The sequence below is a fragment of the Bacillus rossius genome, chromosome 2 (genome assembly GCF_032445375.1).
Source record: "Bacillus rossius redtenbacheri isolate Brsri chromosome 2, Brsri_v3, whole genome shotgun sequence".
NCBI lineage: Eukaryota > Metazoa > Arthropoda > Insecta > Phasmatodea > Bacillidae > Bacillus > Bacillus rossius.
The window spans coordinates 124,959,327-124,985,407 of NC_086331.1; the positions used below are offsets into that span (position 1 = coordinate 124,959,327).

Below are 26,081 nucleotides of genomic sequence, written 5' to 3' on the forward strand. Positions count from 1 at the left end.
CATGAAGGGGTGGGGGGGGGGATGGGGAAACTGCACTGTCTGTGAGAAACGACGGCCGTTCGCGAGGAGACGTTATGCTAACGTCGGGTGGGACATGAGCCGCGCATGACAAAAGGTGCTCATGTCATGCTGCTACTCGGATCTGAGCTCGTCGTGAGAGATTGTCGATGGCAGCAGTTCCTGTCACGAGAGGGGATCGAAATGACAGACGGGAGGCGTGTGGCTAGGCGAGGAAAATTTGAATCGCCCTGCTGAGTTTAGCAGGCGTCGGCGAGAATACTGGGGGGGGGGGGCTTAGGCTTGGGAACTTGGCGGGGCCACTGCTATAACAAACTTTAGGTGAGGGTGTACACTGAGGGGGGAAAAATTAAATTGAGTCGCAAATTTAATACGTAAAATTCAGATTAAAAAAAATTGAAAATTTTTGAAAATAGGGCCGAAAATCTAAATTGGCGGCACAGTAGTTGACGTCGTACCTCCTCTTTATTAAACAAAAAACCCGGGTCACAGTCCTGTCCGCGGCGCAACACTCCAGCCATGGCCCTGGTAGTGCCACCACTCGCCACCAGATGGCAGTTGTAAATATAAAGAGACAATGTATTATAGTTATTTTATATATGTTATTATTGTAAATATTTAGGTAGATTATTAAGTGTATATTGTAAGTATGTTTTGTAGATGTGGAAATAATATTGTAAAATGCAAAAGATCAAAAGAGATAGAAATATGTAAAATTTTAACACAAATGATTGTAGAAGAAACTTGTATAAATTGTGCGGGCTAACAAGCCTAGACAGCTCTCCTCTCCCAGCCACTCTGGGAGAAGTCTTACCTATTTGAGCTTTCCTTACCCAGCCAATCTGTGAGAATAAATATTGACACAGGCAAAGGTGGTATCATTGGCTTGACTTCCTCAATATTCTTTCCTCAGCTAGCGACTCTTAGGCCCGAATTCAGAGTTGACCTTCGAAAGCGCATCCAACTCTCATTCATCTGGCAGACTCTCCACCCCTCATACTTCAAAAACGCCTTTCGAATGACTGCCAGCTGAAAGCTTGTTCCCATCCACTTTCAGTGAAGATCTGGCAACATGGCACAAAAATTTTCTTAGATCAAGTACTTGGAGTGTGTGTGGAAAAACACCCTATTTCATATTGATTGTCTTTTGTTTGCTCTCCCGCTGAATATAATATTTTGTTTGGATTGGACACGAGGTTAGGGTTACCAGACACTGATAATAAAAAAAGGACATTCATCTCGCAAAAGGAGGACAAAATATATATTTTTAAAAAAGCCATGAATTAATTACAATGGAGTACGATATTTTACAATGTTTTGGCATTTAATAAAGTTTCAGTATAAAGAATCATACTACGCATATACAGTATATTAAAAACACGTGCTTCTGCATGTGCTGCTACCTGTCAAGCTGTCATAGAACTACTTACTAGTGGGATGACTCTGCGGCATGGGGAGGAAACTGGTATAGGAATCGGTTGCAATGTTATGTAGCCTTTTTTTTGGTAGTTTCTGTTATTCCCGTGCCAGCGGAAACTATCGCTAGTTGTAACATATTAGGTCATACTGGAGACTTTTGACAATTATATTTTTACATATTAACGTAAATAAGTAGCTTTTAACAGAAATATTAATAATTTTTATTTTTAAATTCAAAACTATGTTTTACTTAAGTTATAAGTAATCTTGTAATTATATATTTGACACATGTAGTCATAGTAGTGTGTTTGTTTGTGTTTGTAAGTTGGAATTAACGTGCATCTATTTAATAAGCATATTACTTATTTTTGTTGAAGCAATAACCTATTAGAATTTCTAAGCAGATGAATGTGATAAAAGCAATGTAGAAGCTCCAGTATACCGGCATAGGAGTTTAGGGAGATACTTGTGAATCCTAGTTCCTCTACACATTTGTGTATGTTTCTTAGGGGAATTGAACATGGTACATATGTTTTTGTGTGAAGCATGTGCTTCTTCTGGGGCCGTATTCTTGACGCTTTTACGGGAGGGGTTGGCAGACTTTCAAGTGAGATGAGCTAAATATTAAGTAAACATATTCTCCAATTTTTTTTTAGTGAGCGGCAACCTTATATTTTATCTGTGTCTACACAGAATATTAAAGTAATAAAAAATGACAAAATTAAAATATTTATTTCTCACATTCTACACAAAACAGTTTTTTTGTAAAAAAAATTATGTTCATTAATGGAGATATACCTACTGATAAAACATGAAACTAAAGCCAGACTTTGCATGGAGAGGGAGGCGAGTGCAGTGGCATGCAGGTTGAGGACATGCGTTGTGATTGTGCCGTTTGGTTTGGTTAGGCATGTTTTTGTGCTCTGGCAGAGCAGTGAATTGTAAAGCCGTAATATCCTATGAAAAGAGCCGCATGCGGCTTGCGAGCCACGGTCTGCCACCCTAGCTCAAGGGGAATGATCCAATAGTTCCATTCGTATTCATTTCTTTGCTCTTGTTGATAGACGATACCTACGGACAAGAAATGAAAAATTCCATTGACCTTTATGAAAAGAAATTACATTTAGTGCTGGGAAAAATTGTATCCTATGTTGCATATGTAAAATTTAATTCTTGAGGAAAGTACTATGAAAACACAAACATTTATAAAAATGTTTACAGATTTCCAATTTCATAGTAACTACAAAAATGATAACTTTTATGTACAAGTTCTTGGCAATTGTTGCGGGAGTAATTTTGTAGACATTAATTTAGCAGCTTCTGCGAAACAATCAATGTACATATATATCAAGATCTTTGAGAATATAACTTTTTGTCACATGTGGATTTTTATTGGTGACTTTTGTTTTTAATGATACTTTCCACATGTGCCTATGTGCAGGGCAGAAATTTAGGATAGGTTTGCGAGATACATATAGGTAAAACATATACCGTTATTTTCACACTCGATTATAATTGTGCAAAATTTGTATGTAACGGGACAATTGAGAGTTATTTAAAATTTCGGAAAAGGTATACCTTTTTACAGATAAATGTGCATAGTCTATATTAGCCTGCCACTATAGTTCAGCCCCATGATATTTTGACACATTTATTGTAATATTTAGCATAGAAAATGGATTGTGTTTTGCGGAAACAATGGAATAGTCCGTATTCAATTTAATGTTAAGTAGGTAAAGAAAAATTCCCAGTATAACTTTTGTTTTGTTAATATTTAAGAAACTGTTTGACACTGCCAACCACAGAAACAAATGTAATATATTTGAAATTTAAATTGTAGTTCATGTACAACCCAGCCCTCACTAACATGGAGGATTTATTATGACAGGTTCTAAGTAGGGGCCCAATTATGTGAAGATTGGTTTTTTTCTATGCTTATTTTTTCGTATAACATACCTCCAAGTAGGTCACTTGAAACTAAACTTATTTTTTCAAAAATCTCAATTGGTTACTAAAGTTTAATTGAAGTCACTTGTCATTTTTTATACGTTTTTGTAGGTTATGACATTGATCAACATTTATTATAACTTGACATTGGTGTTAATATATTTTTTAAAATAAATTTTTTTTTTTTTTGTGGTTACGTAGTTTGTGTTATGAAGAGGGGTAAAGATGACGCTGGTTATTTGGTTGCTATTCTGGAATCATATCCTTAATTGTTACCATCCTGTTTCTGAGATTGTATATTCAACATGTTTCCCTACACATGTATTGATTATGTGTAATATCGGTTGCTTAAATTTGTCAAGTTTATATGTTCACATGTTAACTTTTATAAGCCACTTTTGTAAAATCTATTCTTTCATTTAACATATTATTCATTTGTGAGAGCTTATGGTTTTTTTTGCTTGCATTTTCATGTTTTAATAGAACTTGTTAAATGAGTGTATATACTACAGAGACTTATGAAGATGTTATTTATTTCAGTGTCTTGCTGCCTGACTAAAAATATTTGTGTTTTGTCTTATCAGAGTGATAAAAGTCGTTTCTGAACTGTAGTTGCATTGGTGACCATGGTGCTTCACAAATATAGCTGTCAGAAATTCTTACATTGTTGATGTGTCACATTGCAAATAAACTTTCTCTACACATGCATTAAAACTTTTTGATTAATCTAATTTCCTTTTTTTATCATCCTGTAGTGTAACCTGACAAGCAAAATATTTTGCTCCACTAATTTGTTAAAAACTTCTGTTAATTAATATTTAAAATAATAGTACATATAGGTTTTTCTGCTAAAACAAGATAATATAACTCATAAAAATACTAATTAATTAAATAGTGTACATACCAATTCAATTAGAATGCTAACTCATATTCCCAGATGAGAACATATTTTTTTAGTATATGGTATACCCTTTTGATGTTTGTAAACATGTTTTTATATTCATTAGGGAAACTTTTTAACAGAGGTGTTATTTTCTCCCCAAACCTTTCCCCTTAAAATTAGCATTTGTAAGTAAATTAAAGTTGTAAATCTGGGATAAAAAGTTGTGTACTTTTGTATGAGAGTTTCTATAATATTTAATAATAATTTCGTTTACTATGTTATGGCATGTAATTTACATTTTAAGCAAAATTCTCGTGATATCCACAAGTTTTTACAAAAGGAATATATCAATATCCTATGTCAAATCTATTGCAACTTGAAACAATGTCACGATGCGTCTTAATAATTTTAATATACGGAGGCGGCAGCAATTAATTATGTAACATGTTAGAACCCACATGTATATCACGTCATAAGATTAGCAGCAAATAAGTATTACATCCGAAGCTGATCCAAACTCCATTCTGCTTTGACAAGAAAAAACATTTTCATGGTTACGTTACCGCTACCAAACATAAACAAACAAAAAAAAACATGAATGTGTGCGTGCGTGACAGCTTCCCACTGCGCATGCGCAAGTTGTTAGTTCTTATTTTGTCCGTGCCAGCGTCAACTTCGCTGCAAACGCTCCATAGCAGCCATGATAGCAGTCTGCTTATCGTGACACACGTTTAACATGGGAGTTTCCACTCTTTCAGAATGATTGTATGCTCGTTGCTCTGCGGACAGCGCGCGCTTTGCCCAGAGTGTAACTGCAGGAATTATCTCACTTTATAAAAAAGCCGGACATTTTGGAGCATTAAGGAAAATCCGGCCGGACGCAAAAAAATACATAAAAAGGAGGACATGTCCTCCTTTTGCCGGACGTCTGGTAACCCTACAAGAGGTTGAGAAATTTTCTTAAGATGGATACGTTGCCTAAAATTATAGTGTTTTCTCCAGATGAAAAAGCGATTATTTTTGATCTCGTGAGAAAGCACAACACCGTAATCGAAAACAAAACAAAAAAAACAGATGCAGTTTCTTACAGAGAAAAAAAATTGTGTTTCGAACTCTTGATCCCGACAAAAATCAAACGGGTCTGCTAAATTTCTTATATACCTTCGCGGAACTGGATTTTCATTTTTAAGATTATCAACAAATTCAAAAATCTCGTCAATGTGATTTGGAAATTCATCCAAATCTTCTGCCATCGCTACAAAACACGTGTCTGATGCACACTTCGCGGGCGAAACGATTTCTTTAAAAACGCATATTTAATTCCAAAACATATTTTACATATCTGCCATATGACAATAATGTTTTAAACAATTACAAACATACATGAACACGTTTTTATGTGGGAATTATATATTAAAACCATCAACTGCTCCGCCGATTTTCAACTGAACAGGCATTCGAATGAGCTTCAGACCACATTCACTTTCAAGTGGTTGGCTCTCCTTATCCAGCAGTCAACCAACCACTGAAAAACGTCTCTGCCGAGCAGCTTCAATGGAAAAGCCTTTCGGTGTGTGGATAACCGTCGAAAGAGCTCTCTGAATTCGGCCCTTAGTGAGACTGCGGGCTTCCTTCATTCTACCTCTCTCCCATTCCCCTCAGTTAGCGACTCCTCGTGAGACCGTGGGCTTCTCTCTCTCATTCTACCTCTCTCTGCCCACCCATCTGCTAGCTACTCTTCGTGAGACTGCGGGCATCCCTCTCTTCTACACCCAATATTCCTGCTAGCTACTCCCTGTCAGCACGTCCTTGGTCAGCTGCACTGGGCCGAACAGTCCACTCCCGCCTCAGAGTGTGAGGCTGCTCTACCCAAGATCTGGCGCAGGGCAAACAACACAACAACTGAACGACCGAGCGACGTCCACCCCGTCTCCACATCTTCACCAGAGACGAGGCCGCGACATAGTCACCATATTTTATATTTTTTCGATAAAGGCTACTGATATTGTAAAAATGCTTTATGTTAGTCCTTATAATGCGACGTTCAACTATTTCCGTAATAGAAAAGAAAATTTGGTTCAAGGTGGATTCTAACTCGCGACCGTTAGGCCTGATCCAATTACAATTTAATATACACAACGCCTTTAACCGCACAACCACCAATTCATCTTAGAAATGTTCTACAAGTATATATTTTGATATAGTATTTTTCTGCACTAATAAAGTCCAAATTATGCAGCCAGATTGAAACTGATGATCGTTTAGTAATGAATCTTATTTCTGTTTATTATATTTATTTTCCATTCCATTATATTTTTTTTAATTTTCAACTTCAAAAACTACTGTACCGGTAGCAGGTAATATGGAGAACGACAGGCCAACGTACTCTAATTTTTGTTTTCGGCAATATGCCATGCAGCATCTAGTTTTCAGTGACATTTTAAAAATATATACTTTTACTTTTAAATCCCATTATTACCACGAGACAATACAAAGATAGCCTTATGTAATTATAACTGGATATGTAATAAACTAAAGAGATCAAAACTTGTAATCTATTTTTTTTTTCCGATGTTGGTGAAACATGGTATGATCCCATTTTTAAGGATTCAGTTTGTCCTATCTATTGTCACCCCCCTGCTGTAATCACCATGTCTAATATTTGTGTTGACGTCGTCCAGGCCTGCGGCCCCTTTGAGCCCGATATGCCACCGCCAAAACACCACCATCTCTGTTAAAACCTCCCGCTTGTGCGTGCGTGTGTGTGTTGGTAGCCCGGCAAGAGGGCACTTAGCTGCAGTGCGCCGCACCCCTATATGTATAAACAGTTATTGTAACCTTTTCTTTCGCCCCAAAATAGTGTCACGACGATAATGTATGTGAGTGCCTTTTGTTTCATTAATTTATGATGTTTTTGTAATAAAATACACGCAAGCACAGACAAGGGCGCTCCCTAGCGGGCGACGAAGGAACTAGCATATAACTTGATTTAAACTATTTTCTACCACATAGGTAATAATTACAGACGGTCTGGTCATGGATGTGATGTGCTAATTTTTATAAAGAGTTCATGTTATTTTCAATAATAACCCGGGGCACGCAATAGCTAAGATGTTAACAGTAATTGTGTTCGACGCGAAGGGCGCCATGTTGCCTGCCGCAAGCCCTTGTCTCACCCGTCTCCTTCTTCAGCCGGCAGAGAGCGGACGTCTCTGCAGACACCCGGAGGACATCACCGTTGTTTCACCGAGAAGTAGTTCTGTTAAGTAATTTATTCAAATCGTTTTCACTCTATCCTCGGGGCCTCTTTCGGTCGGAGAGACTGTTAAATTAATAATTATTATACTCTCCGGAGTTTTTAATCACCCGTGTTATAAGTAACGACTTGAGGCGACCACGTGCGTGGTTCGCCTCCTCACCTAATTCGATTCGTGCCTCGGGCGTTTTATAACAGTATCAAGGAACGATTGTATAAGGGTGTGTAACGTGAGTAAATAAAACCAACTTAATTGAGTCACGTTGACGTCCCTCGGCATAAGGTCCCTAATTTCCTGTTTGCGAAAATGTCCTGTTTTGCCCATGTAGCTCTCGTCGGCGAGGAGTGAGTTCAGGCCAACGTGGCCGGGACCGGAAAATACGGGACCTGGAGGGAATTTTACGTGGGGAGGAGGAACGGTAGGTAGTTCCAAGGATAACTCGGTGATGTCCGTTTCCACGAGCCCCTTTTATTTCCGTATAGAGAACCTGCCGCAGCCTCACTGGCACGTCGCGGAACGAGTGCCCTCCCCGCCGCGACCTGGACTCCCGGAAATAAGTCTCGTCCTTAGAATACGTCCCGACACGAACAGAGGAGGTAACCCCGTAGCTAATGGTTCCGGTTACGATTGTTCCGTATTGATGCACAGCGCGTACGCGGCCCGTCACGTAAGAGGAATAAGGTCCTATGAGTGCTTGTACTGACTGAGAGGTTCGGCGGTCCGGAGAGGCACTTACACAGCCTATAACGTAGGCAGGAGAAGTCCCGGAAAAACTCGTAAAACTGAGTACGTCCAGCGATATAACGAATGCAGCTCAGCTGCAGAGACGACCCGTGACGTTTCACTGTCGGCGAACTTCGAGATGAGAAACGCGTCTCTCGAGCAGCGCGGAGCGGAGCGCACGTCTGCTCGCTCTTGCGTCTCGTTCACCACTGCCGTCCCCCGCCCGCTAGCGGGCCGCGGAGGAGGGGAGGGGAAATTGGCCGGCGTGAGAGAGGCCCGCCTCGCGGTGCGCCAGGCTGCGATTACATTACTAACATAGTATAAGCACTTGAAAGTATCACAGAATTATTAAAACGACATGACAAGTAATTAATTAATAAAACGAAATACACATGAATTAATTAGTTACGAATAAATGACAAGTGAAGTATTTACACAATGTTTCAGACGTGAGAGTTTTGTTACGTTACAAAATATACGCAATTGTGGAGGCTCGTGACCACTTAAAAGTACATAATAAGCATAATTATTTACAACACAAAAAGAAGCCCACTGGCATGCTAGGGCGTACGCGGGTGCGTCCCTGACCGTAGCACTTCACAGACGGTGCACTGGGGGGACAAACCTCCCTTAGAACCACGTCGGTGGACAGGTACGGCCTCTGCATCTGGGAGGGTACGACGACTGTCGTCAACGTGTCTGTGTTCGGGGGGCCACGTGGGTCCTTAACCAGTCAGCGGCGTGTGGGACGCCCTAAGAGCCCACTGCGGTTAATTAGAAGCGTGCCCGACGCTGAGAGTGGGCTTGGTTAGGAACAGGTGCTGGATTAAACATCAGGAGGGCTAATATCTCGCCCCACACGGGCCACGTAACACCCTGAGCAAGAGTATCGAGCCGAGTCCACGTGCCCACTCACGTGGTGGCGCCCACTATTTCCACCAGTAATTCGAACTATAACACCGGTACGCCCTCAGTGTGCTGCATATTTGTGTAAACAGGTACGATACTCTAATCCTTTAGGCATGTGTTGAGTAAATGCAGCATATAAAGAGAAGTCGATGTACTCACAAGGTTTCAGCTACCACTCCTCAAGTCCTGTTAGAGAAAGCCTATTAAAATCGAAAAGATGACGTAGATAAATTGTTTAAAAACTGGATTCTGCGAAGATCAGAATGGTCGGCTCAGTTGAAGTACTATTATATCACCATGATATGTTACAGTGTTTGATTTTGGATCTAGTGCGGAGTATTCGTAAAGGTAATTTTACTGAACTTATTTCTACTATGGAGAAAATATATCTACGGTGGTTTGCCTTTGACCACACAAACTACACCCATTGGCTGCCAGTGTTTTTATACAACTTGAAGCAACTACCAGAGATTCTTTCAGATATTTTCCATGAGTTTCAAGATGGAAATATATCTGGTTCAAAAAATTAACAGGAAATTCTACATGATGGCATGTGACCAATTACATGACCAAAATAACAAATGATTGAAAAGTTTTTTGACTAACATATCACCTCTAAATCAGAAGGGACTAACACAATGGATGGTTGCAGAATCCAAAGTTGTACGTACAATTGGAGAGTTCAAAGAAAATTAGAACCTAAAATTGGACATCACTTCTAAGGAGCATCATGAATATACAGCAAGTTTTTATAATAGCTACCCGACCAATGATTCTGCTCTTGTTGAAGTATTCAAAGAACATGGCAATCATTTTGATGACAATGAGCTAACTACAGTTTATAGCAGTAATATTGCCTTCTTGGAAGAAAGTGTGAGGTTTGTCATGTCAGCGAATGTATTAATAGGCTAAAGCCATGTTGATGCATTTGTCAAAGACCACTTGATACTAAGAAAGATATCAATCCGCAACATCAGAGGAAATAACTTTCCCCCAATGAGCAGAAAAAACCTTTCTGTACAGTTAAAGGACACAAAAATTGTTAACCTAAGAAAAGACATTACTCTTTTTGCCATGCTGTATGTTGCTTGTCAAGCAACACAAATGGATGCCAAAGAGCTTTTTTTTTCCTATGAAAACTCTTAACCACCTTCCATATATGGCCTCGGTAAAATTTGAAAACCCGGCAAGAAATCCATCATAAGTCTCCTGTATCGTCCACTTCAGTGGAATTTCTATGACGGGTCTCCTTGAACCTAATGTTTCTTCCTCAATAATCAATGGAGCTGCCTTGCGCCATATATTTATCCCTCAACCAAGCTGAATTTTTCAACAGTACTGTGACCATATTGTTAAAGAATACATTTTTACGAGACTAAACACAGTTGATAAGAGTTGATTTAGTTTTTGACTGCTATCTAAAAGGAAGACTGAAAAATGACATGACACAAACAAATTACAAAGATCTAGGCCAAGAGTAAATGTGAAATCCAATGTCATTACACATCTTGTCAAGATGGGTGTACTGGGAAACAGGTTATTTGCAACTACAGACACAAATATTAGATAACGTAACAGCAGTTTTGAAACTCTCTCTCCTATATCCTATGCAGAAGCCAATGCTCGTGTGCTCCTTCATGTGTGGCATTCTATTGACAACTTGGGTCATTCAAAGGTCACAGTGAAAACTGTTAGACAGCGATGTTGAAATGATTGCAATTTATGCTTTCTCTATACTATCAAAACTAGAAAAATTATGGGTTGTGCATGGAAGTAGAAAATATCTCCACTACGTTCTCATCCATAAGTTACACAGCAAGGTTCCACAAGGAGTTTCAGATCTTGTGCCTTTCTTCCATGCCTTTAAAGGAGGTGACAGTGTTTAGTTTTGCTGGTATTGGTAATGTTACTTCTTGGAGAATGTGGATGGTGTTCCGAAATGTACACAAAGCTTTTTTGGCCTATTCTGAAGTTCCTGAGAATATCTCTGAAGATGACATGACTTTCTCACTCATTCAGCGCTTCATCGTCCTTACATACCATTCATTCATCAAGTTCTGGGGATACTGTAAATTAAAGCAGTCAGCAAACAATTATATGATGAACACAAAAAAATGTAATCCATTAATTGGGTAAAGTAAACTAAAATAATTAATCATGATATTTTAAGGGCAATTTTAACTGTTGCTTTGCAGTAAGAAAGGAAAACCAACACTCAAACTTATACTATATTTATAAAGCAATTTATTTGTCATAAAAACAGCACTTTACAGATAACTGTAAAATAAAAGTAATAATAAATAGTAGTGTAATATTTTTAAAACAATGGTTTCAAGCACAATCACAACAGAAATACCAGTAAATAACTGTTCAAATACTTGTATTGAAATAATTGAATTGCATTTTAAAATATTAGACAGAATAGTTAAAACTAACATTTTACAAAAGAAAGTGTCCATCAAAATTTCTCTGCGTTGTCACCTTGATGGCTCACAAAATTTTTCAAAATGACAGCAAAACTTGGAAAGAATTAACAGATTTAGCAGTGAGCTATGGAAACAGTAAAAAAAAATATTTAAAAGCAAACATAAAAATAAAAAAGCAATTTTTTCATAAAAACATATGCGCTTTCGCAAGAAGCTCAGATGAAATAAGAATCAAGCAGAATTTAAGTATTGTAATTATTCATTCACAAAATACTAGCCCAGCCAGATTAGCAGAGGTCATAACCTTGTCCTCTCAAAGCTAAATATGTTAAAAGAACAAAATTTTAGACACCACTATTATGTTATCTGCATAAAAACATAAGATATTAACTCAAATACCAAGCATAACTTTTTTTTTTCAATATATAAAATAAAAATCAATATTATAGTTGCACATATGTGTTCACTTTGTTCAAGAATCACTTTTGAATCCTTCAAAACTTACAATATCATCATTCATCTCATGTGACAAAACAATGTACATGTCTATTATGCCAGTTATAACTGCAATTGCTTTAATACAAAAACTTTGAAGCAATGTTTGTAAGATAACTAGCAGAGATTAAATATTTTCACTTAAAATAAAACTTAGCAATGATTACCACAAGCAAATTTCATCACAATATAATTTCATGAAGACAATTTAGTTTAATAAAAAAGGAAAAGCCTAATTATTAACTTCGCTTGTAAGAGTTTAGCCTTCAATCTATAACCTTATTAGTTTCTTATCAAAACTTTTATGTCCTTAAATAATTTAAACATTAGAACCTGCATTAAAAAATATTTGTTATCACACTTATGTATGCAAAATTTCAATACACTCACATTATTTTTCCCATTCACCAAGGGTTTCATACTGGACGACAGGAAATGTTATGCACATTTTTGGTAAATCAGAAAATGCATTCTCTGAAAATGAGCAGGCCAAGAGGTCAGTGAAATGTGCTTTGCTGTTAAGTTTCTGGATTGCTGAGATTTTCAGGTAATGAGATAAGCTGGTGGCTTGGAAGACTACCACCTTCACTAAAATATGTGGCCTAGCTCCTATAACCTATGGATTTTATAGTGTGGAATACTGATTTTAATATGAAGTACAAACTGCAGATTTACTTTTCTTATTGGTGTATTTTAGTTGTGCCAATGCTTAAAATATTTCCCATGGTTTATTGATTTTATCAGTATGTTTCTAAGTTTTTACACATTTTATCTTACACAACCTTTTAGTTTGTTTAAAACTGACAGGAGATAGGTACATTTATTACAATGGAGTACGTGCAAAATGTTTATTTATTATCTTAATTCATTCTAGTAGCATAATTTGTTACTGGTTATAATTAATTTTAAAATTTTACGCTTGAAAATAAATATTGTTCACAAAAGAAAAACTTTGATTTCAAATTGGCAGCAATGTGAACTCAACTGGCAAAACAGTACTCCACCCTTTACCACTCTTGTAAGGTATTTACATCATTAGGGGGAAAAAAAAAAACACTGTAGCAGTTGAGGTATAATGTGCTTTCCCAAGGTTTTTAAAATAATAATTTTGTTTGTCATGTAAAGATGTATTAATTCCTTTATTTCTTTGCTATTTACTGTAAGTTATATTATTATAATACATTTGTAGTTTATTTGCTTTCCAAACTGCAATTAAATATTGATTGGATCTGACTTACATTTTGGCTTTACTCCAGTTTTGTCTGTTCATAATTAAGAGTCTTTGTATTAACAGTGTTTAATCAAAAAATTTACGTGGGCTAGTCAAATGATTCCCTAACAGAAAATGGGGGAAGTGGCTATAGGCGAGCCGAAAGTACTAGACACAGAGGTGATCACACTGTGATAAAGTTGTGGACTTGCTGGTCAGATTGTGACCTGTGCTTAGGTGTTATTGGATAGTGCGGATTCCAGTAGATTTTTTTTCTGGTGCCTTTTAGCTGATTTTCATTGTTTGATTCTATTAAAATGCTGCTAGAAATGTCAAATTTCCTGAATTACTTATTTAACACAGCGCTCTACAAGTTAACATTTCGAATTTGACCTACAATTTCTTGAAGTCAGCTTTTGTTAATGTGATTTGGCTGTGCGATGTAAGCAGGTCTTGAGTTCTTGAGTATTTTAATAATGCTTAGCATTTTGGAAAGAAACCAAAATTTAAATTTAGACCTGTCATAAATGTCTAATATTTTTTGCTTAGTTAACTTTGCACATTAGTCTTTCACTCTCGTGGTAGCGTTGGGTCTTTTTCCATACTTCCTGGGTGTGCTTGTTTTTATGCCTCTTTTGACTTTGAGTTCAACTGTTTTTGATGTGACCTGGAGTAATGGTTTACCGGTTACAGCTTAGCTCAACCTGAGTGTTAGAAAAATACATGTTTAGTAATTTTCTTTGTGAATGCACCCATACTTGTTCATAAGCATCTTTCTACGTAAAGTTTCTAATTTGCACAAAAAATTTTTATAGGCATTTTTTGTAAAATTAAGATTTTTTAATTTTAAATTTTGGATTAAAAGCATGTTTGTTGAGCTTAAGAAATATTTTAATGAGACCCTCATCACTGAACTTTTTTAAGTATTTAGCATTCAAGAGGTGTGTAACAGTGGGATCCAAACATAACTTAGAATTTTCGAAAAAAATCCAAATTAACTTAGAACTTTCGTAAGATAGAAAAATCATAGCTTAAAAAAACAATACCTCACTTAGAAACAAAGTAACTTAAAAACACACGACTTAGAATTGCCATATGTTAAGAACACAATGCTGAACTACATACTTAGAAACACACTACATTAAATCATGCAACTTAGAAACATGTAAATTGGAAACACACAATGCTGAAAAACTTATAATGGATGAGAAGGCGTAAGTATTTTGAAATGACTGTAGGGAGATTTTCTTTTACTTGTTCTCACAATGAGTGCTGCACCCATGTGACTACACCGGCCCCTCAAAGTAACGCCCTAATTCGTTCCAGAAAAACAGAGCACTAATAAAATACTTTTTTTCCATACGAGTAAATGTTAATCAAAATAATTTGTTTTCCAATCAGGTAAATGTGCTTGCTGACAAACATTTTAATCACGAGACTACTCCCATGAAAATCAATTCACAGTACTAAGATATGTCTAAAAATATCTGAAGTAGATTAAAATAAATGTTGAGTAACATTTTGGGACTAAACAACTTTAAATTAAATTCAACAATTTCATGGACTGCATTGTTTACATAATAGGGCTTGGGCACAACATTCCTAAGAAGCGCCAACATTTCTGAGTACATTTCTAATAATATTATTAATATACGAGATACACTTCAGTTCTAATTTGAATCAAAATGCATAAACTTAACATTTTTTATTATGAGGATTATTTAACCTGTTAACGTAATTCCTGACACTTTTGTTTACTAAATGCGTGTCTGCAATGATTTGCCACTAGCACATCCTAGTGGGCACGAGGTAAATTAGCCCGGAAAGCTTCTGGCTGTTCTCTCCAGCTGCTCTGACATACAGGATGGCGTGATATAAACGTTGGCTGAACACTCGGGCTGTCGTCGGAGATAAATACACAATGAAGGAAACAAATGACTACTAAGGAAAGAGCAAAATATTGTTTTGTTTGTTGATTCATCACATTTTTAATTGGTTGCATTAAATTTAATGCTTCACAAATGCTGTTGAAATTAAAAATTCACATAAACGAAAAAAAGCACTACTTTTGAAAAGTATGCATGTTTCTTCTTAAAAACCAACCCACTTCATGTACACCTCGAGTAGAATCTCACAAAATGAAAAGAAAAAATGAAGCTTTATAATAGTTTACGTCCTGCTTCATTACTTACGGAGGTACAATTTTTTTCTAAATAAAACAAAACTGAACACATTTTCACGTCCTTAACATGCAAATTTTGGCGGAAAAAAATGAATTGAATACTAACTCTATATGTATTTAATTCACTCCTATTTACTTATCTCTAGTTGTAGGGTTTAGAAGTTTGCATTTTTATTCTTAAAATTAATCAAATCTTCTTTACATACTTTATTAGTGGAGTTTTGGAAAATGTAAAAAGAGATTTGGCGATAGAATTAATTTTTTAAATACTTTTGTCACCCCCTTGGAGATGGAATTCTGTAGATATATATATATATATAAAGTTCAGCTTAGAAAAATACCATAATATCACAAAATTTTTCAATCAAAATCAGTCAATTAGTTTTGGAATGATACAAGGAAACAACAATCTTAAAACTCCATTTATTAGATTATAAATAATGTTAGACTGTAAAGTGGGCCCCTTAATATACATAAAAAGGAAGTGGTTTCTCCAGAGGAAAAGGCTGCCAACAATACAAGGTGTGAAATATAACACAAAAATGGGATTGTGTAAGCAGACAATAAATAATTGTCAATATACTTATATGTTGTGTAAAACTAAACTGAAACTACAAAAACCTAACAAGAGTTAGTAAACATTGTCACATCAAGTAAGCTTGCTTACTTGACCTTTATTAACATTACAACATTCCTTTAACTTTTAAGTAAATGTTTTAACAATATTGATATTTCAAAATGATTTCAAGTTGAACAATAAAATTACAATCTATAGATATGTTTTAAAATAACCTGTTGAAACATGTGACTAAAAGATTGACCCAGAAACAGAAAAAAATATAACCTGAAATTAAACAAATAAGAAAACTAATTGTGATTAAGTTGGCTGTTGGCGTTCGAAAATATGTAGTTTGTAGATCAATGTTTGCTTACCAATTAAAATGAAATTTTGTTGAACAAATACTTATTATAAACAGAGTTTGTTAAAATTATTTTATAGAAGACTTGGTTTAAAATTGGAAAATATATTAAAACCTCATTAGTTATTTATGTACATTATAAAGGTAAAACAACTATGAAAGTTTGTTGTTATAATATTATTCATTTAATGCATAATTCAGATCTAATGTTGCATTGTAGCATTTAGGACCCAATATTGTGCTATTTTTTCAATGCATTTTGACAAAATATACGTAAGCCAAAACTAGAAGCTGAAGAAGTTGAAGCAAGGTTGAAGTATGAAATTTCGTTAAAATCTGACCAGAACAAGTAAGCTTAATACACATAAACACTTACATCATAATAATAATTTTAACTTTTGGTTCCGAAAATGGCGTACAAATAATATCTGAAAATCCTTAGGTATTTTTAAATTACTTGCATGTTATCATAAAACTACAAAAATTTATGACTTGTTTGGTGTTCTTAAAGAATTTCCATACGAAACGTACATAACGAGTAAAAAGGAGGAAAATATTATACAGTTTAGGTTGAAACCCCCAATTAGACATAGAAATCAGTCGTACCGGAACTCATCCTACTTACTACTTAATTTTTGATTGCATCTACACACACGAAACTACTACACTACAACGTGGAAAAGAACCATAAATCAAGAAGTTAATGCCCTTCAGTTGTAGCAGCTACAAAACCACTCTAACTTTAATTTAATCATATAATTAGATAAAGGAAATTTTTTAGTTTAAATATGATAGCGGAACTTCAAAAACAAACTTCAAATATTAAATAAGTATGCAATAAGCCCACACAAATTTAAATATTAGCTCACTTGAGGGTTCTACCACTTTAGTACCTTTTAGAAATCTGAAGATTATAGTTTGTGGCAACACAAAAAGCAAGCTAACTTTGCTGTAAGGGGTTAGTAAATAGATAAAACATTATCAATATCTGAGAATATGAAGGAAACTGTGGGTAAGTATGAGGAAACTTGCAGTCATGGTTTTGCCCCTTCCCTTCCGTCCACCATTATCAGTGACCTCACACATTAAAGGAACCATATGTGAAAAATGTAAAAATTGGTAATGTCAAAGTTGATTCCTCAATATTCGATTCCTGTGATTCCATAAATGTTGACTGTATCAAGAATCGAAAGCCCTCAATGTGTTTTCTAGTACATTTCACACCTTATGGAAATTCCAATAATTATTTTCCAACTTTAGTGAAAATATTTTCTAAAAGTTGTTTACAATGATTTTTTAATTTGTGGAATCCATGAGCTACATGTGGCCGAAATGCTTTGAAACGGTTTTAGATATTTGTAGTTAAGATCACAACACATAAAGTATTGCATAACTAATCTTAATATTACAAATTTTGTACCAATGATCCAGAATTGGAATCGAGTTGGGAATCTAGGTAAGATTGGACATTAGCATCAGAATCTATGAAATGTCTATATTTTGAAATCTCCAGTAAAAATCACCAACTGAAAATAATAACAGAATCTAATACTGCAAGCTCAAATACAAAGAAACCAACCCCTCCCATTCTCAATCATAAAATGATAGAGCAAGGAAGGGCAATGTGTTCATGATTACTGGAATCTAAGAACTTTTCATTGATCATAAATATTTTTTAATGCAAAAGTCCTATTTTCCCTTGTTGCAGAAGGTACTACTGAGGTGTCTTGGTGAGGCTGGGCTTTCATCTAAACATCCCCCAAACACAGCTTCCAGTAGACACAAACTACTTCTGCATTTAAAAAAATTCCACGACACCTCTTAATATTACACACACTGATTCCAGAGTTCATAAAAAAATAAAAAAAAATGAGTTTCTCTCCTTAAGTAAGTAAATACAGTGAGTCCTGATACACAGTTATCTTTCACACCATTTACCTACTAAATATATCAATAATATTTTGTAACTCAGTTTTGTCTAACCCCCATCTATACTCAATACTAAGTCATGGGTATTTCTGATAATATGTACTAATGGTACAAACAATATAATTTTGGGGGAAAGTGGGCTCAAAAGACTAACTTTCTCATCTGTCTTACACTATTTTTGTAAATGGATTAAGTGTTTCAGTAAATATATTTTCTGAATAAGTTAAAAACAAGTCAAAATTTTGAAATTCTCTAGCTTTCTAGTGGAAAAATTTCATAAAAGTAGTTAATTTACGTACATATGCAAACAAAATTTCCAACGGAAAAATGAATATTCTGTTAGTGAAATAATTATTTAATAGGCTGCATTAAATTTCTGAATGACCATTTACAAGTAAATAGGACATGGTTTACTAATTAAACATTAATTTACAGGCTGGTATGCTCCCGTTAATTTATAAATACTGACAAATATAAAACTCTGCTTAAACTGTACTAATTTTAACAAGAGGCATGTTCTGTAGATTTGATTTTGGATAAACATCAAAATCTGCAAATATCCGGACTGCGACACAGTACGTCCCACGTGTGTGGTTTTCCCGGGTACTTACATGGCATATAATTGTATCAAACTACAAAAATTTATACTCTTGACGTCTTCACTTAGTCATACATAAACAACGCAGCATTGGCTAAATTAAAACACTATTATCAAAGAGAACAAATCATCTTTAGTATCATTACTAGTTTTCTATGAATGAATTAAGTTCAGTGAAGGATACTCAGTCTTATGACACAGGAAAATTCACAACTCAGCTCAAATGCTAGAGATATTTACATTTTTTAATTACTATTTCCAAGCTATTCTACTGGAAAATAAACCTGCATTATCACAAGTAAGGCTAAGCAAACTATACTAGAAAAAAATTAGTAGCAGAAATGCTGAAAGAAGCCAGACACAAACAATGGAGTTAATGAGCCATGCGCCCACTCTTGCATCACAACTCCAATACATAGGTTGAAGCTTAATTAGCTCAGAATGTAACTGTGACTGCTAAATTTAATTTAATACTAACTTAAAATAACATTTTTAATGTTGCAAACCTTAAGAGTTATCAGTTCTGCAAAAACTATTTTTTTTTATATCTCAACTCATTCCAGTTATCAATGTAGGTCTGAGGGAAGTGGGGGGGGGGGGGGAGGGGGGGGGGGAAGGCAAAAAGTTTTTCTGAAATGCATGCATTAAATTAATGTCAAATGCTAAATTTGAATGGTGCACCAAGGTGGCACCACTGTAAATAAGCAGAAATTTAATGTGATGGCAAATTCATCACATATCATGTACTTAATTTAGAAAACCTTCAGTCATTAAGACAGTGCACTACTCTCCCTATTTAAAGGAATGGTTGGACGATAAGACTATGAGCATCACTACAGTAACAGCATTGCCACAATACTGGCTGACACACGTGGTCGAATATGCCACGCATTGCTCTGCTCGTATGCTGAGAGAGTGGTTTCCATCAGTTCGACGAGATCATTTTGTGAGTCACCCGGCATTTCGGATTTCACGTGCCCACCCCTCTCAAAAACAAAAAAAAAAAGGTGTGTCACATTAGGGGATCATGCAGACCATGGCTTCCAGCTAGCACAAAATTAATTTGCCAAATACCCCAGCACGTTTCTTGCCAAGTGTGCAGGTGCAAGGTAAAACTACAACCACATACCATGACTAAGACAGTAAAACAGTGTTTATGATTCATGCTTTTAGCATTTATAGTTTGGCTTGTAGTACAAATATAGAATTATTTAAAATACTACCTAAATGCTACATTTTAATTTATTGAAAATAGTTTCATTGCAGGCTTATTAGAAAGAAAATAATCTTAAACTGACTGAGATGACTCACTTTTATTTCACAGTTCCAAAAAAAAAATTTTTCCCTGAAAGATGACATTCTTTAGTCATTTTTGATCTATATATTTATATACTGTGGCATATCATTTATGGGTAGCACAATATAATATACTGTTATATTAAAAACATATTTGCCCATGACAATATATTATATAAATTCCAATCAGCTTACTTTCCTATAAGTGCTCTGGATAATCCACCCATGGATAGTCGAAGGTTGAATGTACTTGTATTATCATACCAATCTAACTAAACCAAAAGTATAGTTTTATTTTTAAAATTATTTTGATAGGGATTTTTAAGAGCAGGACACATCCAGGATTTTGAAATTAATGAAAACAATGGGATGCACTTTCATTTCACAGCACAACACAGTATTAACATAAATTTTTATGCATTTTCCCCCATAACATTTTAGTCACTTTTGTTTAAAAACTAGTTACAGAAAATGCTAGTTTGTTCATTTTTAAAATTATTATCTGATCTACACCCAACAAGAGTACTGGTTGAACAAAATTTCATTAATCCAGAACCTTTGTGCTTATCAATGTTGTCTTTTTTTTAACTTCTAATCTAAACTTTAATCCTAGTTTCATTTTACACCTAGTTTTCCTACATGTTCAATCATACAATAAGGACTATTGCCGAAAATAGTTAACTTAACAAATATTTGTCTTGGGGACTTAAAACAACTCTTTATTGAATATTAACAAAAAAATTTCCATTTTAAAAAGATGTGAAAATATTTCCCATCAATGAGAGTATTGCATTAACAAGTTTTGTAATAAAAAAATGAGCTTTGACTGCACTTTTTTTTGATGATACAAATCAATAAAAATTGAATTCAGAGTAAATATTTGACCATGTAGAAATGACACAAAATAATATTACATTTATTTAAACAAGACAATGTACCATCTTGAAAATAATCTTTTAAACTTTCCTACCCACATAAAAATCAGACACTAATTATCTAAACATTGCTTTAAAACCATACAGACTTTAACTTCAGACATAATCAAAGGCAGGTTGATCACTCACTAAAGTATTACTCCTGCGCTTACCGTATTTACCAGAAAATAACGTGACTAGGAATATAATGTGACCCCAAATTTTTTTTTTCCCCCACGAGTTAGTGAAAAAGACTTTGTGGAGTGGAAATCACAAATTAAATACAAAGCACTAAAAATTATTTAAATAAGTAAGTTTATGTGGTATTTACGAGAGGTTTTCTGGTGTCACTTTCATCAGTAGAGTAATATAAAATGTATTTTCTAAAACAGCAGCAGTAGCAGTTAGAAAAATGTTTAGAGTTTTATGGCAATCGTTCAAAAGCATCCAGAAAGCAAAGAATGCGGCGACATAGAGTGGTCATCTAGAGGGCGGCAGCCACAGAGAAGAGGAGAAAATAGAGGTGTTGAATTATGAGAGGGACCCAGTGACTAACTCCATACTCCCCCATTGCCACACCAAAGTGTTATCCTGTCTCATGCCAGGCCTGTGTTCAGGTTCAGGAAGCTATAAACAAGAGCAGTGACACAGTTTACAGGCAGAGCGTGTAGTTTTTCAATTAAGCAGAGGTTCAGGAGGGAGTAATTAATAGCAAGCTAAAGGAAGATACAGAAAGTGCTGTTTTTCAAGGGTGTTCCCATTGCTGTTAATTCAGTTGTTTCAGGCAGCAAGATAGATAAAAGTTTGTGACTATAATGCACAAGTTTGCAATTAAAAGATTTTAATGGGACCCCCCACTTATAGTTTCAAGCAGTTTTGGTAAAAATCACTGCTTTATTATCAGGTAAATACATTACTTTCTGTTTCCAGCTTAAGAACTGTATTTCCTTTTTCTGTACAAACACATTGCAGAGTAAAAGGAACATAATATCTGTGACTTGTAATATACAGAATCAACTGTCATTCACAAAAAAATAGTGTTTATCAGTATTTACAAACCAAAATATTGTACATTTTTGATTTCTGTAAAATTCAATTCTACTTGTAGATGTAATAATCATCAGTTCAAGAAGAGACATGCTTTTACAAAAAATTTAACAAAGGTATCAAAAAGATTTCCTTACATTTAATAAAATTTTAAGGAGAATTTTGGTTTGAAACTACACAAACCATGTTTATATTAGAGGTGCATACACACACACACATACACACACACACATACACACACCAACTCACACAAAGAGAGAGGTAGCCCAGGGCAATGTTTTTAAGATACTGTATTCACAGAAAGTGTTTCAAATTAATTGGGTTAGTTATTGTGTTTGTGACCGGAAAAAACCCAGCAAAACTGTGACCTAAACAGGCAAATACTTAAAAAACTACAAAACTGAAAACCATTTCATTAGTTGGAAATTACATTTTGCACATCTAAATATGTGATGGTCATCCAAAATTATGAATACCTTGCTATTCAATATCCTTAACTGGACATTAACATGGAATGCAAATACAGTTTTCACAGTCAAAGTTACGTATTTGAGATAACTTGCATTGGTTTTATATGCCAAATTGATAGGTTTCACAAAATGTGCAACAGTTGCATTGCACAGAAATGATTCACATAGATGCCTGTGGTAAGAAACATACCTATACATATTTTGAACAAAATTAAAAATTAAATGAAGGCATCAAAATTTCCTCATTCTCAAAGGTGGCATTAATTTCACAATACAGGATTAACTCTAATACATAAATAGATAAAAAGGAAGATAGGCTGTTATGTTTCATTATTTGAAATGTAACAAAATGAGTCAAATTTTTTTTGTATAATATAACAAAAAATGTTTTTGAAAAATACCACGAAAATGTGATATTTATTTCTAATTCATGTAAAATTTTCTTTCTGACTTAAGACTAATGTTTATCACAAAATTTAAAAAAATTCAATATACTTAAGACAATATGAGACTCTTAATAATGAGGCTGGATGTTCGAAATGAGCTTCATGTTTCACTGCATATAGCAAAACTGTTCTAGAAACAATTCCCTGTATGTACACTAAACCCACAAGTATCAAAAATGTGTTTGAAGAAGCTAACTCAACAAACTTCAGAGAACTATAGATTTTTACAATTTGTGAGGGTAAAAAAGAAGGAGTGTAACAATTGTAAATTGGCAACATACTAGATGCAGTCTTCTTTCATTTCTGATAGCAATGCATAAATAATCTACAACTAAAAATACACACATCCTAAACCTTATTTAACAAAGTCACATATGTTTGTACATTAAATTAAATCATGATTTGTATACAACTCAAAGGAAATAGAAAATGACCATACAAAAAATGTCTGGAGGCATGGTAAAAACATTACAAAAAAATCTTAACATTCTTTAGCTAATAAATGTTCACTTTTAAAATACTTATCCTTCCGTTCACAAAATAAGGATGTATCGCAGAACATCACAAGTGGAAAATTTTTACAAACTGCATACAAAGCACCATGCAGCATACAAATTACATTCGCACATGTAGAACAAGAAGCGTTCTAATTGTTTGACATACACTGTAATATTTATTCAAGTTCATAGTTCTTCAGAGTTTTATCTACTGAATAATGCAGTACAATAGACATACAATTAAATTACCACATGCTTTCGTGTCAGTATTTTAAATCACACAAGTTAAATTTTATAGGCGAAGTGATTTTTTCCATCACATCATGATTTTAGCAACAATTAATTTTATTCATTCCTTGAAAAACATCGACAGTAAGCAGGCCACATAACTTTCAAATCCCATTCACATCTTCAAATACTAATCCTGCAACGTAATGCAGAAATGTTGAAAGGTAACTTCTTAGTTTATTGTGTATGGTGAAGAAAGTCATAGTTCAGTGGATTACCACAAGAACTGTCGTTTATCTGAAATAAACCAAACTATATACTTCAAATAAAACACATAATACAATTGACAAAAATTATTAACTGTTTTTGCTTGGAATATTATTTATTTCCTATATTTTACTAATTAATATAGTTGCTTTGTTGAAGTTCTTTCAAAATTTTTAAACATTCAAAGATGGTAAAGTGTTTTTGCAATGTGATAAAAATGTACAGGTCCATATTGCAGTAATAATTATATTAAAGCAAGAGAGATGGAGAGAAACAAAACACACACAACATGGTAAAGCATGCTTGGTACATGAATCAATTACACAGATGATAAAAATTTTTTTAGTGTTGACTATTTCATAGTTTGGTTTTCAGAAAATATGTACCACATTAATATATTATCACATTAACAAAGTTACAAGGTGTTGCATCATACACTACAATCACTTGGCATCCAGAGTATGATAAATGACACAGTTAACTTAATGTTTTTCTGCTTAGATAAATAATTTTAAATGTAGCTTTTAAAATAAATATTTAAAGGCAACATCACTGCAAATGTGTGATCTGAAATTACAAAAAATAATAGTGTGAAAATGTACAAAATAAACAAGTAAATGTTAATATCAATTTCTCGCTTCCTTAATCCAGATGCACCATGTCAGTACATTGGAAACTGCATGCGTGGCTGTGTGGATGGCTTTCAACAACACACTGGCAATTCCTGAGGGCTAAGCCAGCTCCACACGATACCCATTCCCTTAGCAGTTTTCATGCATTTTTTCTGCTAGCACATCTTTTCCCGTGTAGGTAAGAGTTCAGCCTCCTGGCCTGGCTTTGAAACTAAAAGTTTTCATGCCCAAAGTCTTACCTTAAACCGTAATAGAACGTGTTCCATTTTTCTGCTATACCAACGAGCCCAATTCGTTGAGATAGTGGGTCCACGTGTGGCAACACAAAATCTGTATACGTTATATTTCGTGAACATTAGGAGACACACCAAATGAAACTACCCTGGAATATATTTGGTAAACTGAAATAGTCAAAGCAAGCAGTAAATCACAACCTTTAAAATACATAATAAGAAAACTGGCATTACTCTGTTGAGAGTACTTAAGTCTCCTTACAATATTCATACTATCTGTAGTGTGGCGGCAAAGAGTGTGGTCTCAATTGACAGAGGAATTTTATTGACGTGGTTCCATATCTAGTCACTGGAAATACTTTTTTTTAATAAAACATTATGGCATTATGCAAATTGTATATTCAGGAAAACATATTAATATTTTTATCTATGGCTATAATAATTAAATACATACCCTTTATATTTTACTTATAATTAAAACAAATTGTATGATAAAATGTGGTAAACAAACCAATTAATTCTCTAATTAAAACAATTACGTTTATTACAAAATAAACGTTAATAAATTATTGAGAATAAACTAACACTTCACAAGAACTGCACACCTGTTACCCTAAATGAAAATGCTAGATGGTTTTCTTTCACTTAGGATTTATTAAACTAAGATTGTTTCTTTGTCTTGCTTGGTAAAAAAAAATTGTTAGTTACAATTTTTTAAAGTAGTCAATTAAGTTAGTAATCTATTAACATATTAAAATAAAAGTGAATCCGTAGTATTTTGAAATATTATGATGAAATTAGCCAATTATAAATGTAAATTAACTTAATAAGCTGTCTAATTATAAAATTTTATGATTATACAATAAATAATAAACTATATTAAAGCAAATCCAAATTCCCCTGTAGCCTTATAAAATTTATTTTACTAGCTTTTCAGTGCTATACAAACTATCATGCCCACTGTATGATAAAGACTTGGGACTTTAAAAGAGTGAGTGTTGGCAGCAGTGATATAATGTAGACGAGAGAGAGTGGATAACATGTAACGATGCAGGAAGTGATAATAAAGAATAAAGCATTGATAATAAGAGACAGTTACTTGTTATTGTAGAAGTATAATTATAGTGATACAACA

The 26,081-nt window shown here is 34.4% G+C and overlaps 1 protein-coding gene across 7 annotated transcripts in view; it reads right to left on the reverse strand.

The window, feature by feature from the left end:
- Window positions 1–11,382: 11,382 nt before the first annotated feature.
- LOC134529773 (rho GTPase-activating protein 190) overlaps window positions 11,383–26,081 on the reverse strand; it is a 179,273-nt gene continuing 164,574 nt past the window's right edge. For all 7 annotated transcript variants that reach the window (XM_063364201.1, XM_063364197.1, XM_063364199.1 and 4 more), the window contains one exon: window positions 11,383–24,111. The gene's annotated coding sequence lies outside the window, so the exon portion shown is untranslated. The remainder of the gene's footprint in view (window positions 24,112–26,081) is intronic.